Source organism: Gossypium arboreum, chromosome 7 (assembly GCF_025698485.1).
Source record: "Gossypium arboreum isolate Shixiya-1 chromosome 7, ASM2569848v2, whole genome shotgun sequence".
Taxonomy (NCBI): domain Eukaryota; kingdom Viridiplantae; phylum Streptophyta; class Magnoliopsida; order Malvales; family Malvaceae; genus Gossypium; species Gossypium arboreum.
In genome coordinates, this window is record NC_069076.1 from 13,161,370 (window position 1) to 13,169,856 (window position 8,487).

At 38.4% G+C, this 8,487-nt stretch overlaps 1 non-coding gene across 1 annotated transcript; it reads left to right on the plus strand.

The window, feature by feature from the left end:
• The first annotated feature begins 6,268 nt into the window (after positions 1 to 6,268).
• Positions 6,269 to 6,375, plus strand: LOC128295768 (small nucleolar RNA R71). Its single transcript, XR_008286319.1, has one exon. It is a non-coding gene; the product is annotated as a small nucleolar RNA R71 (small nucleolar RNA).
• The last annotated feature ends 2,112 nt before the right edge of the window (positions 6,376 to 8,487 follow it).

An 8,487-nucleotide genomic window follows, 5' to 3' on the forward strand; every position in this document is an offset into this window, starting at 1 on the left:
AAGTGCGTATGTTTGTAGGATATCCAAAAGAAACAAAGGAAGGATTATTCTACAATTTGAAAGATAATACGATTAAAGTTTCTACTTATGCTACTTTCCTCGAGGAAAGATATATGGAAAACTGTAAGCCTCAAAGCAAAGTGGTACTTGAGGAACTTTTGGAAGTGGTAGAACAATCACCAAGTTCAATTCTCGAGAAAGTTGAAGAAAGACCTGCAAACGGTCAACATCATAGGGGAATTCATAGTAATAGGAGAGTTTCTAAGAAACCAGACTTCTTGATCTATAATGGTAGTATTTATAATACGGAAGCCAATCATGAGGATGATAATCCATTCACTTACGAGAAGGTTATGCAGGACATTGATTTTAAGCTTTAGAAACAAACCATTGATACCGAGATAGATTTTATGATATCCAATACAGTGTGGGAACTTGTAGACTTACCGATTGGGATTAAACTCATAGGGTGTAAGTGGATCTACAAGAATAAGAGAAATACGGAAGGGAAAATGGAAACAGACATAGCTAGACTTGTAGGGAAAGGCTACATACAGAAAGAAGGCATCGATTACGATAAGACTTTTTCTCCAGTAGCCATACCCAAGTCTATTCGCATACTCTTATCCATTGCTATTGCACTTAATTACGAGATTTAGCAAATGGATGTCAAGACAACATTCTTGAATGACTATCTGGATGGATTATTTATATAGCTTGATGATTGAAAAACTAACTAATAATTCGACTTAAGGCAAGCGCACCTATCGAACAGTAGTATAGTTATGGTGAGACCGAAATATCGTACCCACAAGGACTAAAAGTACTAGTAGTTACTCTCTTTTTATTATCTAGCCTAAGAATTTAAGGGTGTTTTTAAACAAAACTAATTTTCTAATTTATTTAAGATCACGACAGAGGCGAAAGTTGGAAAATACTTTAGGAAAACCAATTGAGAAGACAATACCCAAGAAAGAATCCACCTAGAATAGCAAGGGCGATGAAGTACGCAAGATTAAAGATGTGCCCTCTCCTCATGCTCCACAAGAAGTAGGCATTGTGAGTGTTGACGACGCCAGTGCTCTCTCGCCTCCCCGTTAATGTGTGTGCTAAAAGGGCATGGAGATAGTGCAGAGCTAGAGGTAGTGTCGATGGCTTTGAATGACTAGGATCGTAAACACCTGTAGCAGGTTGGAGGTCGTTCTAGCACACTGAAGGCGAATGATGAATGTAACGGTGGAAGGTGGGGAAGATGTCGGCATCCATGAACTCATCCGTATAGAGTCCCAAGGCAACTCCAAATTCGGGGACGCTCAATTGACGTACTAGACCTCCAAGATGGAGTTAAACTGTCCCTGGGTTGTCATGTTCCACCATCACTGTCTGTAACTGGAAAGTTAAGCCTAGTTCCAAGGTAAATTCTAGATATGTCGGCTCGATGATGTCAAAGAACCGGTCCCAAGGAGCAGTAGCTAAGAGGGCTCGAACTGAATCGGCTAGATAGACTTACTCTAGTGCGGTCCAATCAATGCAACGGCCCACACCTAGGGGTCGGGCCCGTAGCATCTGGAATAGTTCCTCCTGAAGTCCCAGTGGAAATTAGAGGAATGGGTGCCGTATCTCGGTAGTAGGACCTGAGGAGGATACTGCTCTTTTTCGCTTCTTCGAGGCGGGGATGAAAGTCTTCTTACCTCTAGAGTTTGTCATATTGTGCCTGCGAATAAAAAGTCGAAGTTATTAATAGAAATAATCCCCAAGAATAGCATGGATAAGTATGCAAGTAGGTTGAAACTAAATCGAAATATTTCATAACCACATCCTAATTGGTAGACATATCAAATCATTTTTAGCAATAGGAATACAAGAATAGTGTCAAATGAAATACCTAGTGAATAATATAGACAACTTATATTGGACATAAAACCAATAAATTGGTGAGGAAACAATGTATATGGGGATGATAATATGGAATATGGTGTGGGTAAAGCATGAAGGTATAAAATCCATGGAAACACAAGAATGACTAAATGTATTATAATGCATAGGGTAAGTTCAACTAAAATGTTAAATTACTAAACAAGAACAAAGAGCATAAATAAGAATATCATTAGAAGTGTGAAGGTTAATAAAAAACAGTCAAATAAAACAAGAGATAACATAAAATTAGTAAGAGAAAAGAAGATAATAGAGAAGAAAGAATGGACAAACGTAATAGTCCTTGGTAGAGGGAGGAGGTTGGTCATCCGAGGAGTAGATGAGGAAGTGGCCGGTGACGTGCGGTGGTTGTACGACGGTGGGGTATGGGGTGAGTTGTTGGGGTTGTTTGGGGAAGAGGATTTCGGAGGGGGAAGTTAGGGATAAGGGGAAATGAAAGGAAAATAGGAGTTGTCGATGAAGAGAAAGGGTTTGAATAGTGAGAAGGGGAAGAAAAAGGAAAGAGGAAGAAGGGTGGCTGAAGGAAGAAGATGATGAATGGTAAAGGGAATAGGGAAGGAATTAGGGTTAGGGGTAATTTAAAAGGGGGCCACAATTGTGTGAGCCCCATTTTGGGCCACACGACTGCGGCCCACGCCCGTGTGTTAGTCTTTCAACTCGTGTTTTTCGTGTTTTCGTAGTCAGGTTCGCACACTGGCCATTAGACACGTCCATGTAGCCGGTACGTACGATCGAATTGCACAGCCGTGTGCATGTTCGTTCGCTTCTCCCACGCCCTTGTTAGATCCTCCACGCCCGTGTCTATTGGTCAGGATTGTGCACTACCTTTAAGCACGGTTGTGGCTTTCACTCGTGTTCGATCCTGACTTCATTTATTGATTCAATTTTTGGGCAAGTCCTCACACGGCCTCTTGTACGACTGTGTCTCAGGCCGTGTGTCTCCCACGGTCGCCTCGCACGGTCATGGTGTTTTATCGTAGGCCGTGTCTCTGCTGAATTTTTGTAAAAATTAAGGTATAGTTTTACCACGGTCTGGGACACGCCCGTGTCCCTTGACCGTGGGATTCACATGGCCGTATCGCAAGGCCGTGGCTCCTTTGTCCCAGCCCATGTGCCTGTGTTTGGGAAAAAAAATAAGAGTCTTGTTTCAGTACGGGCTTGACCACGCCCATGGGCCAGGCCGTGTTTGCCCCTGTCAAATGTCAAAATTTCCTACAGTTAAACTATGAACAGTTAAGAAAAATTAAACTCTATTTAGTGAGCTTAGTGCTTGGGTTGCCTCATAAGAAGCGCTTATTTAGAGTCTAAGCTCGACTCTACCTTATGGGTATATTTAGGGAAGTTTGTGGAGTCGTACCTCCTCTCTATTGTCTTTAAAATTCTCACCGTTATAAAGTTTGAGACTATGTCCATTTATCCTGGAAGTGCCTTGTGATGGGTGACTTACCTCTACTGCGCCATATGGAAAGACAGTTTGGACTACGAAAGGGCCTGACCATCGTGATTCAAGCTTCCCAGGAAACAATTTGAGCCTCGAGTTATATAACAGGACAAGATCTCCAACTTCAAATTGCTTATGTTGCCTTAAATGAGCGTCATGGCAGTGCTTCGTTGCTTCCTTGTATAGGCTTGAATTTTTATATGCATTGGTTCGCCACTCATCTAACTTGTTTAACTGCATCAACATGTTTTCACCTGTAAGTTTAAGATCAAGGTTTAGAAACTTTATAGCCTAGAATGCCTTGTGTTCTAGCTCAAATGGTAGATGACAAATTTTTCCATAAACAAGTCTGTAAGGTGATGTCCCTATGGAGGTCTTAAAAGCAGTTTTATAAGCCCATAAAGCATCATTTACTTTCATCGCACAGTCCTTCCTGTTTGATTCTACTGTCTTTTCTAGGATAACTTGTCCACTAGTTTGAGGATGGTAAGGGGTAGCTGTTCTGTGGTGAACTCCGTATTTCTTAAGGGTCTTATCAAATTGGGCGTTACAAAAATGAGTACGCCTATCACTGATAATTACTCTAGGTGTTCCAAATCAAGAGAATAGTTTATTAAGAAATCGTACTACCACTCTAGCATCATTAGTAGGTAAAGCCTAGGCTTCCACCCATTTGGACATATAATCAACGGCTACTAAGATGTATTTATTCCCAAATGAGCTAGGGAATGGACCCATGAAGTCGATACCCCAAACGTCAAATATTTCGCATGAAAGCATATATGTTTGAGGCATTTCATCACGTTTGGAGATATTACCTGTTCGTTGGCATTTATCGCAAGTTGCAACATAGCTGTTGGCGTCTTTGAATAGTGTAGGCTAATAAAAACCTAATTTAAGTGTTTTATGTGCGGTCTTATTTCCACTGTAATGTCCTCCAATCGGTCTTGAGTGGAATGTTCCAATATTTTAATTGCTTCTAACCTTGTAACGCATCTCCTAATGACTTGATCTGTATATATACGGAAAAATAGGGTCTTCCCAATAGTAGTTTTTCACATCAGTGAAGAGTCACTTCTTTTGCTTATGTGTCAACCCTTTTAGGATAATGTTAGCGGCTAAAAAATTAGCAATATCTGCAAACCAAGGTACCTCAGAATCAGATATAGCAAAAAATTGTTCTTCAGGGAACAAATCATTTTTTTAAACTTCATCTAGCTTTTTGGTACTTGAATTTTCAAGCCTGAAAAAATGATCAGCCGCGAGATTTTCAGCTCCTTTCTTATCTTGAATCTCCAAGTCAAATTCCTGCAATAACATAATCCATTAGATGAGTCGAGGTTTTGCATTAGTCTTGGTCAAAAGGTAGCGAAGAGCAGAATGGTCAGTGTAAAGGACAACTCTAGACAATATTAGATATGGCCTAAATTTATTGAATGCAAAAACCACAACTAGCAGCTCTTTCTCCATGGTGGTGTAGTTTTCTTGTGCAGCTGTCAAAGTTTTACTGGCATAATAGATTGGTCGAAAATGCTTGTCTCTTCATTGTCCCAAAACTGCACCTACTGCAAAATCACTCGCATCGCACATTAGTTCGAAAGGTAAATTCCAATCAGGTGCGATTATAATTGGAGCATTAATCAATTTATCCTTTAAAGTATTAAATGCTTCTAAACATTCCTGATCAAAATTAAAGGGCACATCTTTTTCTAGTAATTTAGTCAAAGGCTTAGCTATTTTAGAAAAGTCTTTAATAAATCTTTTATAAAACCCAGCATGTCCTAAAAAGCTTTTAATAGCCTTAACCGAACTAGGGGGAGGTAGTTTTTCAATAGTTTCAATTTTAGATTTATCAACCTCAATCCCTTTACTAGAAATTTTATGTCCTAAAACAATACCTTCTTGAACCATAAAGTGACATTTTTCCCAGTTAAGTACAAGGTTCGTTTCCTCACATCTTATTAGAACTCGTTCTAGATTTTTAAGGTAAAGATGGAAAGAGTTACCGAATTCCAAGAAGTCATCCATAAATACCTCCATGATGTCTTCTACGAGTTCATCAAAGATGGCTATCATGCAGCGCTGAAAAGTAGTAGGAGCATTACATAATCCAAAAGGCATTCTACGATAAGCAAACGTACTGTATGGACATGTAATTTTCGTCTTTTCTTGATATTCAGAAGCTATTGGCATTTGAAAATAGCCAGAGAGTTCGTCTAAAAAGCAGTAGTACATGTGCCCTGATAATCTTTCCAACATTTGGTCAATGAATGGCAGGGGAAAATGATCTTTTCTTGTGGCATCATTCAACTTTTTATATTCAATGCAAACCCTCCAACCTGTGACTGTCCTTGTTGGGATTAATTCATTTTTCTTATTGGCTACAACAGTCATGCCTCCTTTCTTAGGGACAACCTGCACTGGACTTACCCAAGAACTGTCAGAAATAGGATAAATAATTCCATCATCTAGGAGTTTAATTACCTCAGCTTTAACAACTTCTTTCATGTTGGGGTTCAATCATCTTTAAGCTTGCACACATGGCTTATATTGATCTTCCATTAAAATTTTATGGGGGCAAAAAGAAGGGCTGATCCCTTTAATGTCAGAAATTTTCCAAGCTATGGCCCTTTTATGCTCTCTTAATACTTGGAGTAACTCATTTTTCTCCTTGGGTTGTAAGTTAGAAGCAATAATCACTGGCAATGTAGAATTATTTCCAAGGAATGCGTATTCAAAGTGATTTGACAATTGTTTAAGTGCCAATTTAGGAGGTTCTTCAATAGAGGGTTTTTGCTTAAGTTCATCGTTTACCTTAATACCCTCACATTCTGCTTGTCTTGGGAAGGGTTCAGGCCGTTGCGAAAAGTTTGATCCTGTAGTCAAAGTGGTAGCCCATGGTGTGGGCATCTTCTCAATAGATCCTTGTATCTCTCGCATGCATCATAGAGTGTTTCTAAATCCATTTGTACAAAAGAAGAAATATCATTCATTAGTTTAGCTGTTTTAGCTAGCAGAAAATATTTAAGCAAAAATTTTTGGTCATTTGTTCCTAGGTGGTGATTGATCCTCATGGTAACGAGTTCAACCACTGTTTAGCCTTATTCCTCAATGAAAAGGGAAATAACAGAAGGCGAATGACATCGTCAGAAATGCCATTGATCTTAAAAGTGTCGCAGAGTTCTAGAAAATTTGTTAAATGAGTGTTTGGATCCTCATCCTGCAAGCCATCAAACTGAACAAACTGTTGCATCATTTGAATCGTGTTAGGTTTCAGTTCAAAATTATTTGCAGCAATAGTAGGCCTAACTATACTCAATTCAGTTCTTGTCAAATTAGGTTTAGCATAATCATACATAGTAAGAGGAGCAGGATTCTGATTTATTGGATTTGCAGCGATCACAGGAGGTAACTGATTATTCTGATTTTTAGCCATTTCCTCGGTTATGGTGTGAATATCATCCTCTCGCTCTTCCTCTATGTATCTTAGGCTTTTCCTTATTTCTCTTCGGTTTCTATGAGTTGTGCTTTCGATCTCACTATCAAAAAGTAATGGTCCTGACGGGTTTCTTCTAGTCATAAACTATAAAAACCTGCCAGAAGTAAATAAAATAAAATTTAGTAATATAAACAAAATTTAAATAAAATTTAAATTGCAATAAAATAAATGGCTAAAGTAATAAAAATTAAGCATTCCTAATATCTTAGTCCCCGGCAACGGCGCCAAAAACTTGATGATTGAAAAACTAACTAATAATTCGACTTAAGGCAAGTGCACCTATCGAACAGTAGTATAGTTATGGTGAGACCGGAATATCTTATCCACGAGGACTAAAAGTACTAGTAATTACTCTCTTTTTATTATCTAGCCTAAGAATTTAAGGGTGTTTTTAAACTAAACTAATTTTCTAATTTATCTAAGATTACGACAGAGGCGAAAGTTGGAAAATACTTTAGGAAAACCAATTGAGAAGACAATGCCCAAGAAAGAATCCACCTAGACTTCACTTATTACCTTTGACTTAGATGATTTATTCACTTGACTTATTCTGTAGAAATCCCTAATTTATGTTAATACTTCTCTCGAGACTAAGAACAACTAACTCTAGGTTGATTAATTGAAATCTCTTTCTAATTAAAACCCTTATTGTCGCATTAACTCACTTTATGGATTCCCTTATTAGATTTGACTCTAATCCGACAGATTTATGTCGTCCTATCTTTAGGACTGCATTCAACTCCACTTAATTATGAATGATCTACTCTTAAACAGGGACTTTTGCTCCACTAAATAAGCATATCAAAAACCTGAATTAATATCCTGAAATATTAAAGCAAGAATTAAAACTCATAATTAAGAACAAGAACAAGTTTTTATCATATAAATCAAAGCATAATAAGATTTGTCATAGGGTTCATCTCCCTTAGGTATTTAGGGAGTTTAGTTCGTTATAATAATGGAAAACATCTCAAAGTTTGGAAAACAAAAAAACATAAAGAAAACCCAAGAACTTCTAGGAAATTTAATGGAAATTTTCAGTCTCGATGTAGATCCTGGCTCCGAGGTGTTTCCGATGGCTAATCGCGAGTATTTTCTGCCTCCAACTCTCTGTCTCCCCTTCTAATCCCCTTCTAGAGTCTATATATAGACTTTCAAATTCCCAAATTAGCCCAAAACAAGTCTTTTCTGAGTAGAACTAGACTTGGGCTCGACAGGGACACGACCGTGTGCCACACTTTATGAAGATGCTCAGGCCATGTACAATTCTGACTTCGATTAATATTGACACGGCCAAGACACACAGGCGTGTGCTCTACCCGTGTGTCACACATAGGCATATGGATCACTCGTGTGGAAGTGTTTAGGCTGTGTGAAACACTGATTTAGGCCCAATTTGTCTGTTTTTGGCCCGTTTCTCACTCTTTTGGTTATCCTAAGTTTTCCTGAGTATAAAATATGAATTTAAGGGATTAGGAGCATCGAATTCAATAAAACCAAGGAAAAAACCATTCATAAATATGCCAAGCATAGGGTACAAACATGTATATATTACAGTTTATCATAGCTCAACCCACTAGCTATGTTGTCAAAAGAAAGGAGCAAAAAGTTT